Source organism: Dermochelys coriacea, chromosome 3, assembly GCF_009764565.3.
Source record: "Dermochelys coriacea isolate rDerCor1 chromosome 3, rDerCor1.pri.v4, whole genome shotgun sequence".
NCBI classification, from domain to species: domain Eukaryota; kingdom Metazoa; phylum Chordata; order Testudines; family Dermochelyidae; genus Dermochelys; species Dermochelys coriacea.
In genome coordinates this window covers 30,570,551-30,585,403 of record NC_050070.1, presented here as the reverse complement: position 1 = coordinate 30,585,403, position 14,853 = coordinate 30,570,551, and the positions used below count along the sequence as shown (strand labels likewise).

At 42.9% G+C, this 14,853-nt stretch overlaps 1 protein-coding gene across 3 annotated transcripts in view; it reads left to right on the top strand.

The window, feature by feature from the left end:
• HPCAL1 (hippocalcin like 1) overlaps positions 1 to 14,853 on the top strand; it is a 118,878-nt gene that overhangs the window by 8,779 nt on the left and 95,246 nt on the right. Inside the window, exon 2 of one of the 3 annotated variants that reach the window (XM_038393982.2) lies at positions 13,979 to 14,114. The exons of the other annotated variants lie outside the window; for them this stretch is intronic. The gene's annotated coding sequence lies outside the window, so the exon portion shown is untranslated. The remainder of the gene's footprint in view (positions 1 to 13,978; positions 14,115 to 14,853) is intronic. 3 annotated transcript variants of the gene reach the window in all.

Genomic DNA, 14,853 nt, shown 5'->3' with positions numbered 1-14,853 from the left:
CCAAAACTTACTGCATTGCATTTCTTACAACAAAAAGTCATCTGGTGTTGGCAAAATGATCTGTTTTTAAAAAGGTAGAGCATGAGTTACAAAACTTGAGTGTTTGGTTTTTATGTGTGGGTTTATAACCACTAGCACTTACTTAATTATTAAACTATTGTAGAATTTAGAAAAGGGTCTAATTGTGATTTATTATTTTAATCAAGGAAAATAGCAATATCTGTAATGCGTATTAGATTATATTGCAAAAACTTGTCTTTTCACTGAGAGAGGATTCCTTACCAGCAGTGAACTTTGTGAATTCTAGAAGATGGAGAGGAAGGGGGAGGAGAAACGAGATAAACATGGAAATAGGTTTAATAGATAGTAGAATGCAAGTGGTGATTAGACATCACTTGGTTGGTGTTTTTTCTCTTTTGGGTTGGGATTTATTGCACTCAGAACTTATGTATGTCCCTAAGGGCTTTCTTAGAACTAATGATCTTGAGCAATAGGTGGCACAGAAAGTACTTGGATTAAACCCAGTTTTTCTCTTCTTTCCCCCCCCCCCACCCCCAAGGATAACTACAACAATGTAACATAAAATGAGTGTTTGAAATGCAGATGTTTTCTAAATTGCTCCCTTGTGATTAATCTCTGTAATACAGTCAGAACCTTTTAAGTGAACATTTTAACACATGTCAGTGCTAAGAATGCCGATGTTTCCTACCCATCCTTGTGGGATGTTGTTTTTACGGGTGCCACTGGCCAGTAAAGCACAGCAAGTATGAGTAAATGGTTCAGCTTTTCACTGTTGGGACCTTAAAATCTCTCTGCAGACACAGAGATCTGATGTCCACACTGCAGGGATTATAGTGGCATATCTATTCTTCCATTGACCTATTTGTGTCTAGACCAAGGATTAGCTGGGCATAGCTATGGCACTTACATCCCTGAGCAGTGCAACTATATTGACCTAACTTTTAAGTGTAGACCAGGCCTAATTCTCCTTTGACTTAAATAGTGTAAATTGTGAGTAACTCCACTGAAGTCAATTAAGGGCTTACCTACAATATCGACGCTGCAGCAATCGATCCACGGGGGTCAGTTTAGTGGATCTAGTGAAGACCTGCTAAATCGACTGATGATGGCTCAGAATTAAACTCCGGTAATCCACCAGATCGAGAAGAGGAAGGGGAGTTGACGGGAAAGCGTCTCCCGTTGACACAGTGTAGTGTGGACCCCACGGTAAGTAGATCTAAGCTACATCGATTTAAGTTATGCTATTCACATAACTCAAATTGTGTAGCTTAAATAGACTTTTCCCTTTAGTGTAGACAAGGCTACAGACTAGGGACCCAATGGCTAGGCAGCAGTTCTGCAGAAAAGGACCTAGGGGTTACAGTGGACGAGAAGCTGGATATGAGGCAACAAGGGCACACTGTTGACAAGAAGGCCAATGGCATTTTGGGCTGTATAAGTAGGGGCATTGCCAGCAGATCGAGGGACGTGATCATTCACCTCTATTCGACATTGGTGAGGCCTCATCTGGAGTACTGTGTCCAGTTTTGGGTCGCACACTACAAGAAGGATGTGGAAAAATTGGAAAACATCCAGCGGAGGGCAACAAAAATGATTAGGGGATTGGAACACATGACTTATGAGGAGAGGCTGTGGGAACTGGGATTGTTTAGTCTGCGGAAGGGAAGAATGAGGGAGGATTTGATAGCTGCTTTCAACTATCTGAAAGGGGCTTCCAAAGAGGATGGATCTAGACTGTTCTCAGTGGTAGCAGATGACTGAACAAGGAGTAATGGTCTGAAGTTGCATTGGTGGAGGTTTCGGTTGGATAGTGGGAAAAACTTTTTCACTAGGAGGGTGGTACCTAGGGAGGTGGTGGAATCTCCTTTCTTTGATGGTTTTTAAGGTCGGGCTTGACAAAGCTCTGGCTGGGATAATTTAGTTGATTGGCCCTGCTTTGAGCAGGGGATTGGACTAGATGACCTCCTGAGGTCCCTTCCAACCCTGATAGTCTATGATTCTAAGGCCTAAGGTACACTTGTGCAGTTGAAAGGAGTATTATGCATAAGGTTGGTTTATTTTTTTTATTATTATTTTTTTTTAAATTGAAAGTGTCTGCATTGCCTTTAAGAAATTGACTTCCACCGAAGTGCTTGGTAGCTGGATTTTTGTTGTTTTTGGAGGAGATTAAGGAGGTTGTCTTTTGCTTTTGTTTTTTCCTCCTAGGCTGTTGAAAAACTAAATAGACTGTAGGAGTTTCACTCTCTTTTTCCCCCACCCCCCTTCCAAACACACAAGCATGAAGAATCCTGTTAACCAGAACGTCAAACAGCTTCTAGATAAAGCAAGTCCCAGGCTGGTTGGTGTTTTTCAAATCTGTGTAAAACATTGCTGTCTTAGGGTACATCTTTACTACCCACCAGCTCGGCGGGTAGTGATCGATCTATCAGGGATTGATTTATCGCGTCTCATCTAGACGCGATAAATCGATCCCTGAATCGACGCCTGTACTCTGCCTCGGCAGGAGCCGCCACAGTTGACTCGCTGCCGTGAGGATAGCCAGGTAACTTGAATTAAGATACTTAGACTTCAGCTATGTGAATAGCGTAGCAGAAGTTGCGGATCTTAGTTTGAAACCCCCACCCCCCAGTGTAGCCCTGGCCTTAGTCTAATCCTGTTTCATTCGGAGTTGATGGGCCTGAAAGAGAATAGGAGCCAGTCTTTAGAGTTACCTGTTGACTTTACTGTGATGCAAGAAGATTTCTAATTCACAGAACTTTGTTTTCTGCACTCAGATCTGATCTTTGAAACATGCATTGTGAGTGAGAGAAAATGGTGCTCGTTCTGGAGAATGTTGGTTTATGTTAGTGTTGTAAATTTCAGCCTTTTTTTAGAGATTGGTCTTAATTACTAAGGAACGTTTTTCCTCTCAGACTATACGCTAAATGAGAGCAGACTGTTCTTAGCCTATTAAAGAAAAGTACATAATTTAGACTCCTTTCCATTAGGATATAATCTATACTTTACTTTTCCCAATGTTGCAAATTTTCCTTAAATAAGGCCGTGATTCTGCAGCCTGATCTGTACAGGCAGAAGAACCCCTGTGCTCCTGCGGAGCCCAGTTGACTTTAGTGGAACTATTCATTAGGAGTAAGGGTCTGCCTTCATAGATCAGATTGCAGAATGAACTCATTGCTATTCACAGAGTGAACTTCATTGCAAAGCTCTTCCTTTGTCACTGATTCCCAAGTTTCTCTTTCTCACTGAGCAGCCGCGCGAGGGGGTTTTCATGGAAGCAGATTGTCTGGGACTCAGGCCCGGCAAGGTAGAAATGATGCTTGTTGGTCAAGGGAATGCTCTAAAAGAGCAGGCTGAAAGAGCACCTACTCCAGTCACTGAGGGTATACATCCACCTTCTGTCAACGGGGCTTGTCTCCTGGGAGTTTTATTGCATCCGTGCTCTTCCTGCCCTCCAGCAGCAGTGGCTGCAGCTGTTCCTCACTGGTCAACTTTATGACTTTCATCTGTGCCTTTGTTCCCTCCAGGCTGGGCGAGTATGGCATGTACTGTGTAGGTTTATCCTTTTAACATCCAGGTGGGTCCTGTGTTGGTCCGAAGGCACTTTTCCACTTTCTGAGTGAGACCAGCTGCTGTGAGCTCATCACACAAGTGCCCACTACTCAGTCAGACCTTTGCACTGCTGCACAGCTGGGGATAATTCATGGTGCTAGTGATTATCTTTAGAAGTCTGAATGATCTGGGTGCTGATCCTCAGAGAGACCATCTCTCATCCTGACTGGTTATAGATCACTGAGATCACTTTCATTCATAGGATTGAACGCTCTGGCTAGCAGCAGGACACCTTCAGTTGCAGATTTCCTAGCATGGGAATTTGCTCACCCATAGTGGCATGCCAGAGCCTGAGTCTGGGGAGCTTCAAAGCCTGTTATGGGGTCCATTTATTTTGTTCTGTGTTTGGGTGATTTGGCTGAGAGTTAGCTTTGTTCCCATTTTTGTTTTTGCTTATATTTAGTTGCTTGGTGCCTGGTCTGTTGTTGGGTCTTCTAAGATTAGCTAGTGGCAGTTCTAGCTTCCTGCCTTGTGATGAGGAGAGGCTATTAATAACGGAAACCCTTATCTGCCATACATATAAGGGCTATAAAAAGAAATAGCATTTCCTGAGCAAACTTAAACTTCTTCCTACCTAGATATTACTGTGCATATATGAAAGCCCCAGATTATTTAATATCAATATTGCAGTAGCTACTAGGAGCCAGCCAGGTGAGTGCCCCAAAAATGTGAGCCAGGGTGGTTTTTAAAATATAAGGCATATAGCTGTGCATTTCACTCATGGGTTTCTCTATTCCGTTTGTCCACTTAGACCCTGATCTTGCAAACACTTGATAATCCAATTGAAATAGTCAGTGGGAATATTCTTGTGCTTAAAATTAAGCATGTGCTTAAGTGTTGGCAGATGGATCTTATAATCTACGATGCCCTATGTTTTCCTACATGCTTGTACTATAACCTGCAAAATGCCTTCCACCCCATATTGATTGGGGCCTCTGGATGTTATAACATGCATATTAAATGATAAATATTTAACAGCAAGCACCAGTGCTTCCAGGTTAAAGGCAACAAGAGACTGTATTGACCATGGTACAAGAAAAACAATGCTTCCAGCAGCATATAGGATGTCACGATACAAAATTTCTAGGGTTAAGGCAGCCTCCTTCTATCCCCTTCCACTCTTTGTCCCCATGACTGTTGTGGGTGGTAGGAGGGGCTAGCTGCCCAAAGTATGTACCTGGGTCTCAGATGGGATCTAACTGAAGACAACTAGCTCTGCCCACTGCTGGTGCTGCCATGGCTGTGCTTCTTTTTTAACTCTCATTGAACTAGCACAGATGTGTCTCCTCGAGCTGGAATTTACACCTGGCTCTGGTATAGATGTACCCTTAAAGTTCAAGACAGCAGGCTCAGTGTTTGAGCTTCAAGGGAGGTGGTGTTGCAGTATGAGAGTAGGGTTGCCACCTTTCTAATTGCTAGGAACTGGATCCCCCAAGGTTCCACCCTGGTCGCTTGCTTGATCATCTCAAGGAATCTGCTTGCAGGTAGGAGGCATCCCCTGCTGAGCAGGGACTGATGCGGGTTCGTGACCCGGTGCCTGCCCCAGCCCTGTGGTAACTGGACTTTTGGTTTTGGTGCCATTTAGGGTAGCCAGGTCCCCTTTTTGACTGGACTTCCTAGTTGAAAACTGGGCATCTGGCAACCCTAAATGGCTTTCGGACACAGAAGCCAAAAACCGGACCCTCCAAGTAAAGTCTGGACAGGTGGCAACCTTTATATGAGAGGCAACAGGCTAAGGGTCCTAAATAGAAGGGTGGAAATTCTGTAGAGGGGATCAGATCAGTCTACTGCACACACCTTGACCCTCTACTAGATAAGAGTGATGAAGGCATCCTTGCTCCTTCCCCCGCTGGTCCAGTGCTGTTTCCGCTCCCTTAGTTCCTTGCCTTGCCCACAGACCATAAGTCAGAGAAGGAAGCTGGCACAGGGAGGAGTGGGGTGATGCAACTGCTAGGAGAGGAGCAAGTACAGCCGATGCCGCTTCTGCTCATCAGAGGGCTGGTGGCCGAGCAGCAGCCTAATCCCAACATCCTTTTTCTTCCCTCGGACTCGTATTCTTTCCTCATCCCGGGCTATTGGTCCCTCTTGCCCCCAACAGCTGTTCAGACTGTCTTGACTCCCCAGATCGGTCACCGATGCCCTTTATCAACCTCTTATGCTCTAATCTCCAAGACAGAGATTGAGAGGGAAGTCGCTTTAATCTTAAATGTGCTTGTGAACGGGACCCTGTGTGCTCTGCAGCATCATGGAACAGCATTCTGTGGCATGAGCTCCTAAATTCCACAATGTTTTTGTTTGTTCACAAAATATCCCACATTCCCATTCCTCCCAAGCCACCGCACAAACAAAGGAATGGCTTGGCACTGAAAATGCTCAATGATGTAAAATTCATGTATCTTTATTTTTAACAATTTTTTTTAAACTATGCATGCAATATATAACACTCCCCCTTTTTTTTTTTTCTTTTTTCCCCTGTTCCCTAGGTAGCTTGGCTTGGTAGGCCTTAGCTCATGTGATGTTATCTAGTCACCCAAGTCAAACCTCTTTCCTCCACCTCTCCCCCATGTATGCTGAGGAACTGGTAGCTTGTAGCTAGCTTCAGTGTCTCATCTCCCTAGCTCTCCAGGCAGTTCAGCTTGCCAGTTTGCACATCTGGCTCCTCCCTTCTGGGCTGCAAACTGGACTCCAGCTCTGGTTCCCCAAATCCCTGCTGCCTGATTCCATGGAACAATGCAAAGAGTGTGCATGGTAGTCCAATGAATTACTTCTTGTAGGGTGTGCAGGAAGCAAGAGGCAGCTGCAGGCAGGTCCCAAGAGGGGAGAGCTGCTGTGAGATAGCAAAATTCCACAGTCAAGAACCTGAGATTCATGGCATCTTGGGAGGTGAAACTTCATTTTCCATGGTTATGAAATTGCAGAGTCAATTGCAGACTTTTCTTTAAAATTTCAGTTTAAGAGCCGGCCGACACTAGTACATCAAGTACTCATTGTCCATTTTCAAGGTCTTTCTCTGCAACCATAAACGTTAGAAACATAATTCTTTATTATTATTATTTATTATATTATTTTAAGATGAGATTCTGTGTCAAGTGACGAATTATGTGGCAAATTCCATGGCTGGGAAATCCACTGGGCCGTTTCGATGGCCCATCCATATATAGGGCAGCATGGGCATGAGGGCAAAGTTAAGGTTTTTCGATGTACTTAACTCTGCAATCCCATATATTACACTTTTTTTTGTAATTTTTCAAAAGTTCAGGCTCTTCAAACTATTGTGTGTTCTATTATGTTTTGTTCCAGTATGTATGTTGATGCATATTTACAACCTTAACTCCAGTCTAACAAAGGACTTGTTTTTTCCTGTGGATGTACTTGATGAATTATACTGCAGTTAATGCCACCCCTGCCCCCTCAAAAAAAGCCTTTATAGTGCATCCAAACACATAGTGTATAGCTTTAACAGCTAGCATCCTGTGCAGCAGGGAAGCACAACAGAAAGATGCTAAAAAGAGGAAGGGAAGGATAAACTTCCTGAACAATGAACGTGTAATGATATAATTGTGTTAATCTTATTGGAAAGAGTTTAGCATTAAAAGAGGAAATGCGGTAAATGTAGCTGGCCCTGTTCCATCCCATACTGCCTTTTTCTCTCTCTTTTTACTCTAACCCAATAGTTTGTTCCCAGTCAGGCCAAACAATATGTGGCATTTGTCAATTGCCTCTTCAGTTCAGGAAGGAAAAAAATTAATTTCATATAACTATTGTCTCATGATGACACTTGAAAGCCTGCAAAATTAGATTTAATATGCTTAGTCATAGTGGAGAATTAGACTTTCCATGCTTTCTTTCTTTCTCTTGTAAACAGGGTCTTGTGGGTCTTGTACAGTATGTGATCTTATTGCTTAAATGTTGGGATCAGTCACAACCTAAAATTACTTTTTTTTTTTTTTTGGGCAGTAGATAAGTAAAGTTAGCTTAGCAATTTTTTAACAGTAAGGGTAATTAACAATTGGAACAACTTACTGAGGGTTGTGTGGTTTCTCCATCACTGGCAATTATTTTAAAATCACAATTGCAAGTTTATCTAAAAGATGTGCTCTAGTTCAATCAGGAATGAATTAAGGAAAGTCCTGTGGCTTGTGTTATACAGGAGGTCATACTCACTAGATGGTCACAGTGGTCCCTCCTGGCCTTGTATACGAATATTGGCTTAGCACTTCTTTACTGAGGAAGTCATCTTACCCATAGTTTAAATTACTTAAATTTGTACTGCAGCTTAATGTGATCCATTATTTTCTATAGAACCCAAGATCATGCTGGATGTTTACAAGGTCTCCGCTTGTGTAAAATGGGCTGGAAGATTCAAATATACAATAGGAACTAAATTGGTCACCGAAGATAGCTAGACAGCAAGCTTCTGCAAAATGGGACATTGTAGTACATTTGTCTTTAGTGGGAAATTTATTGACCAATTTATAAAAAGTATCCATTTAGTAGGAAGAAGTCAAGTACCTAATATAACATAAAAGTGCAATTCAGCCTTGCTGTAAGAGGGTAAAACTCCATTAAAGTCAATAGTTTCATCTGCATGCACTAAAATGAATCTGGCCCAGTTAGGCCCTTCTGTAGAAGTCTTGCATATTTTTATTCTTTGTACCAACTTTGTTCTTGAACTCTTTTCTTGTGAATTTGGCAAGGATAATTGACTTTTGTTTTGTTTGTATTGTGGGAGTGCATTAAGGTAGTGTCAGTCAAGGCTCCATTGCACTAGACAGATTTCTGACAGTTTTTATAGTGTGTCTGTTAAGCCCTTGAGGAAAAAATGTCCAATAAATAAACAGACTTTTGGTGATGCTGTGAATCTGGCTGTTTGGAGATGAACAGTAACTATTCATCGTGAGTGTTGTCATCCACAATTTAGATTCAAGCTTGTCAGATGTACATAAACTATACAAATATTTCTGTATCCTAAATAAAACTGACATAAAACACACACAGGTACAATGTACCATGTCAATGTATCTTGGAATATTTCTTTAAAGTTCCAGTTTAAGAGCTGGTGGTATATTAGATGACCTAATAGATATTGTCTGACTGGTATGATCCTGTATCTGTCTGTGGAATGGATGAAGGAAGAGGCTTCTGCCTGTGCAGTAATATATAAAAGTGCAACTGCACATTAAATCATTAGGCATTTCAATTAAAAAAAAAAAGGCAGAAGAGTAGGATTCCAACTTTCTTACATAGAGAAGGATCTAAAAGGGGAAGCTGTGTTTTGAGAGCTTGTATAAGCGCCCAGAGAATAGCATATAGTAGCATATTTTCAGGATCAGCTAATTTGTAGTTTGCTGCCTCTGGCTTGTTTCACTTTTCGCTTACTGGAGTGACACCTTACAATGCCAAAATCTTGTTCTTTTCTTAACTTGCTTTTGCTGGTGATTTAGCATCATGCTTTCTTTCTGTAGCTTTCCACTTGCAGGGAGATGAGCCTGTCTGCATTCAGCTTCACTGCTGCAGATTAAACTTCTCAAATGCTGTCAGTTTTGCTTAGTAATTAGGTGGCAGGTATGACGATGCCCCCCATAAGGCTTTATGGAAATATATGTATATGACATAACTAGAACGTTTTATGCTACATATGCCATGTAACATATCTCTGTAAAGGTTATGATCTACTGAATCTATTAATCCTAGTTGTATGCATGTATCATCTTTGTATTCAAAGTTATGAACATTGGCTATGTACTGGCTTGAATTTTAAGTAGCCTTTGTAAAGCATTTGGTCAGCTTCTTGGGAAAAGAGTGTGCAAATTAAATGCCCAATCAAGAAGCACTTCAGGGACAATGGATCTTGGAATGCTCCGATTCACAAAAGAAGTCTACCTGAGGATGTTCAAGGTAGCATGTGACCTATGGCTGCTACCTGTAAAAAACTGAGTCATGCATGGACATGTGACTTGCCCATGTGATTCCAAAACTCCATCTTGGAGCTGGACTTTACATAGGAGAGAGGAGGGGGTCTCCACCCACAAGAGAGTCTATTTAAGCCTATGGGAGGCCCCTCCATTTTGTCTTCAGCTGGCTAAGGAGATAGCCTCTCCACCCACAAGGATATCTGAAAGGAACAAAGGACAGTAACTACAGGGACTGTGAGTGACTGCTGGTCCCAGAGTAGAAGGAGACTAATCTGTAAAAGAAAGTTTACTGTAATTCTTCTAAGGGTGAGTTTTTTACCTGTATTCATTTTTTATTACTGTACTAGACTTGCGTGTTTTATTTTATTTTGCTTGGTAATTCATTTTGTTCTGTCTGTAACTACTTGGAACCACTTGAATCCTACTTTCTGTATTTAATAAACTCATGTTTTATTTACTAATTAACCCAGAGTATGTATTAATACCTGGGGGTGCAAACAGCTGTGAACATTTCTCTATCAGTGTTATAGAGGGTGAACAATTTTAGTTTATTCTGTATAAGCTTTTATACAGGATAAAATGGATTTATTTAGGTTTAGACCCCATTGGGAGTTGAGCATCTGAGTGTCAAAGATAGGAACACTTCCTAAGTTGCTTTCAGTTAGTCTGAAGCTTTGGGGCATGTGGCTCAGACCTTGGGTCTGTGTTGGAGCAGACTGGCGTGTCTGGCTCAGCAAGACAGGGTACTGGAGTCTTAAGCTGGCAGGGGAAGTAGTCTTGGCACATTGGGTGGCAGCCCCCAGGAGGCTTCTGTGATCCCACCTGTCACAGCCGGTGCCTGTAATACTGAGGCACACTTCATGTTGCAAAGGTAATGATGGAATGCTTCGTATGCAGATGAGAGAAGGAGGAAAAACTGAAGATGAGGAGTTGGCCATTGATGGACACACCTGTGTTCTAACTGAAAACACAGACTATTCTAAAGCATGAGAAAACAAAGTAGCCTGGGAATCCGTCCATTTATTCAGTGGGTATTAGTGGTTTTCCAAATTAACCAACAAAATCTATAAGGAATGTGTTGGATCCATCTCCATAGCTAATGCCTAATATCATTGGTGTTCTTTAACTCACTGAATTGGTGCTTTCCCTCATGCTTTGTCTATCTCCCAGATAGATCTTATGTGGCCCAGTGGTTAGGCCATTAGCCTGGGACTCAACGAGACCAGGATTCACCACAGTCTTCAGCACAGGCTTCCTGTGTGATCTTGGGCAAGTCGCTTGGTGTCTCTGTACCTCAGTTCCATGTCTGTAAAGTGGGATAATAGTACCTCCCAAGGGAGCTGAGTAGATAAATACATTGGGAAGATTCAGATGCTCCGATACTATGGTAATCGGGGCCTCAATAAATAGAAAATGTGGTATGTTACTGTCCAAATCGGAGGAAGGAAGGATTAATAGCTCCTGCTGCTCAACCCCTCCATGTAGTACTGGCTCCGCTGCGTGCATGGGGGGGGGGCGGGGGAAGAGCTGTGGAGTGTTAACTGTTCTTTATGATATTATCATTGGGGTAGGGCACCATTCTGAATGGAAATGGATTTGGGGTGAAAGCTCTTGAACGGGGTAGGGCAAACTGGCCACACCTTATTGCTTCTCCCTCTTTCCCACCCCACCACCCCCCAAATTAGTAAAACTTGTGGGGGGAAAACCCTGAGTGAGACTTTGGCTTCTCAGCTCCTCTGAGATTTCACATGTAGGGTTAGCATGTCAGCATTTATTGCAGGGAGCATGAATCTCTTTACTGACTGCTTGATGCTGACCTTGTGAATTACACTGCATGCTCACATGGCCATATTGTCCAATAGGCCCATGATAGATTGTGGATGTAACAATTTTAAGGGCACTCTTTTAAAGAGGAGAGTTGGGGGAAATGTCGTGAGGGGAAGTTGGGCCAGTAGAGGGATCCAGAGGAGCAGGTGACTGGCTAGCATGTATTGGACAGATGTAATGTCATCTAGCCTAGGGGAGGAGTGTGAGTATAGTGTAAATGCTTGGATAGCAGTGTGCACAGGAGTGGAGTACTGGGAGGAGAGAGAGAGAGAGGCTAGAGGAGCTGTAGAACTGGCCAAGGAAAGTGCCATCTTAAAGAAAAGGTGATCACATGGTAGGAGAGTTGCAGCCCTTTGATGTCTGGGGTGTTCCTGACATGACCACAAAAATAGAGAAGGGAGTGCCTAGTTCTCAGGCCTTAGAGTACTTGTTTGCATTCAGAAAGAGCAACATGTGGGATGCCAGCAGATCCCAAACAAAATAAGAACTGTAAGTGAGCAAGCTTTGCTAGATGAGAACATAGATACAGCCTCTGCTTTATAATGTCTGAAGAAAGCTTGCTGGCATGTACAGTACTTTTGAAAGAAGATGAGCTAGTGAGAAACTTGACCATAAAGGTAGCATTAATAACTGTACTGATTTGCCCTAATGCTGATGGACTATTAAGGCTGAACTTTCAAGACATGAGTAGGTGTCGTCTTAATGCCTACTACTTCTATTGATTTGACAATATTATCAGCAAAGGGAAAATTAATGGACATTGGAGCAATGCAGGGTGAAGCAGTAGCTGTTAATGAGGAAAAAAGAGCAAAGTACATTTCAAGCTCCATCATCATTTTAAGAGGAGTTTTCTATAAGAATAATAGTCATGACTAGAAATGAAGAAACATGGATGGAACAGCTTCAGAGTACGTAATAAAATGCTGCAGGTAACAGCAGTGAGTGAGTACAATCTCTCACAAATCCTGGTACCTTACAAAGGGATGCTTAACCCCCTATATAGAGACAACAGAATTAAAGTACAAATATACATTGTGCTTAACCCTGGCTGTGCTGAAAACCCCATGTGGCTGTTACGGGGTGTTTAGCGTTATGGGTGGTACATATGGAAACTAAGTTCAAATTAGTCCATATTCAGGACACTCCTTCCCCAAAGTCAGGGTTGTCTGTATAACTTACAAAGAGCAGGCTAGCGACTTCTGTTCCAGTTTCCTTCTGATAGTTGGCTCTCACTGAGGATAAAAGCCTGCTATTTCTTTATGGTTAAAGGAGTTACTCTTTCACCCCATTGGTAGGGACTTGGACATTTAATGCTGAAGATCTTGGATTCTGTGTGTGTGTGAAAGATAGAATTACTAGTTAATAGGCATTTTAGAATTTAAAGGGATCATTTGGATATGTTCAGGTTGAGTAATGTGTGTGACTTGGGATGCAGTGGTTGCATTCAGCCAGCCCTATATAGCAAAGTGTGGTAGGAGCTACATCAAGGGGTCATTCATAATGTACTGCCTTCTTTCCTTTGGTCTGTCAAAACAGCCTCTTAATAGGTATAACACTAAAAATGGTTTTGTAGAACCATCAGATTGGTAACTTGCAATCTACCATTTGCCTTGATACTAGTGTCTAGTCCAACCCTTTCTTGTCCAGCCTCCAAAAACTGATTTATCATCCTTTAATTCTGCCTTGTAATTAAATTTCTGCCATAAGCTGCTTCTGCTAATTCAGTTATACCTCCCTTTTCATTGACAATAGATTTAATGGTTCATGCTAAATATACAGACTAACTTCTGCAGCCCAGCTAAACTAGGCTTTTTAGGATTGGAGTCAGGTCTTCTGATTTTAGAAAACAGTGTCCAGTACTTCTCCTGAAGACCCTTTAAAATGAAGAAATACACACCCACCCCATATATAAATGATTGTGTGTATTCTAATCCAGAAGGCGGACATAGATTTTACTAATTAAGTGGTCAGAGTTGCTAATTAAGTGGTCAAATACAGTATTCTGTAATTTACACTATTGCAGTAAGTGGGGGAGGAGGAATAGTTCAATGGCAAAAGCACATGACTAAGAGTCAGATGAGCTGTTTTGGTTTCCTCCTCTACCACTGACTTTGGGTCTTTGGGAAAGTAATTTAAGGCCCGATTTAACTCCCACTTGAAGTCATTCCATTGAGTTTAGTGGGGGCTTTATTTGGTTTATAAACTCACCTGGCCTTCCCTCTGAAAAATGGAAATAAAAATAATTGCTCCCACAGGGGTGGTGAGGCTAAATTAATTATCTGAGGATTTTATTCTGCCACCCCTCATTGTAGTATCTGAGCACCTTCCATGTAAAATCAATAGTAATAGCAAAGTCCTAGTAGACTTCCTGGAATCTTTTGATCCTTATTTTTCTGGGTAAAAAACTCTAATGTTTGTAAAGAGCTTTAGGATCCTTGCCTGGCAGGTCCTGCAGAGATTCAAAGTAGTAGTAGTCTCTCTCCTGTTAAAGTAAGATAACTGACTGTAAGAGAAGCCATTTCTAACCTTCTTTTATAACATCATTAATGGCTCCAGAAAACGAAACTGGTGTCTGCTTAGTTTGGTTGCCTTTCTTTTACTCCTAGATCTGGACAGATAATATTTGGAGGTTCAAGACCGATGCTTGCATGTTGGGATTTTCTTTGAGCTAAAATTGACTGTTCTTTTTGAAGAATGTATAACAGCATCAAGCAGGGAGGATGGTACAAGTGGACTTTGAAGGCCAGTAGAATTGATTTTTTTCATGCACAATAAGAGAAATTTACATTCTGATCAATTCCCTAGCAGTTTTCTGTATTTCAGGACAAATAGAACGTACATTTAGGTTGTAAAGTTTCGTAGATGTATGCCGGGGTGAGGAACCTTTTTTCTATCGGGGGGCCACTGACCCACAGAAAACATCAGTTGCGGGCCAGACAGCCCCGCAGGGGGGTGGCAGCTCAGGGTTTCCTGTAGGCTACAGGGTGGGACCAGAAATGAAGGGTTCAGTGCGTGAGGGGGCTTTAGACTGGGGCCAAGGGGTTTGGAGTGAGGGAGCAGGCTTAGGGCTAGGGCGGGGGGTGGGGTGCGGGGTGTGGGCTCCGGGAGGGAGGTTGGGCCCGGGAGGGAATTCTCTCCTGTGTGGGGTCTGGGAAGGAGTTAGGACGTGGGAAGGGTTCAGACCTAGGGCAGGGGGTTTGGGGTGCAGGCTCCGGCTGGGCGGCGGTTACCTCAGGTGGCTCCTGGTCGGTGGCGCAGCGGGGCTAAGGCAGGCTACCTGCCTGCCAGGACTCCATGCAGCTCCCAGAAGCAGCTGCCATGTCCCGCCCCTAGGTGGAGGGGCTGGGGGCTCTGCTTGGTGTGCACGGCCTATGCCTGCAGGCACTGCCCCCACAGTTCCCGTTGGCCGCGGTTCCTGGCCAATGCTGGCTGCAGAGCTGGCACTGGGGGCGGGGCAGCACGCAAAGCTTTCCCGATGGCC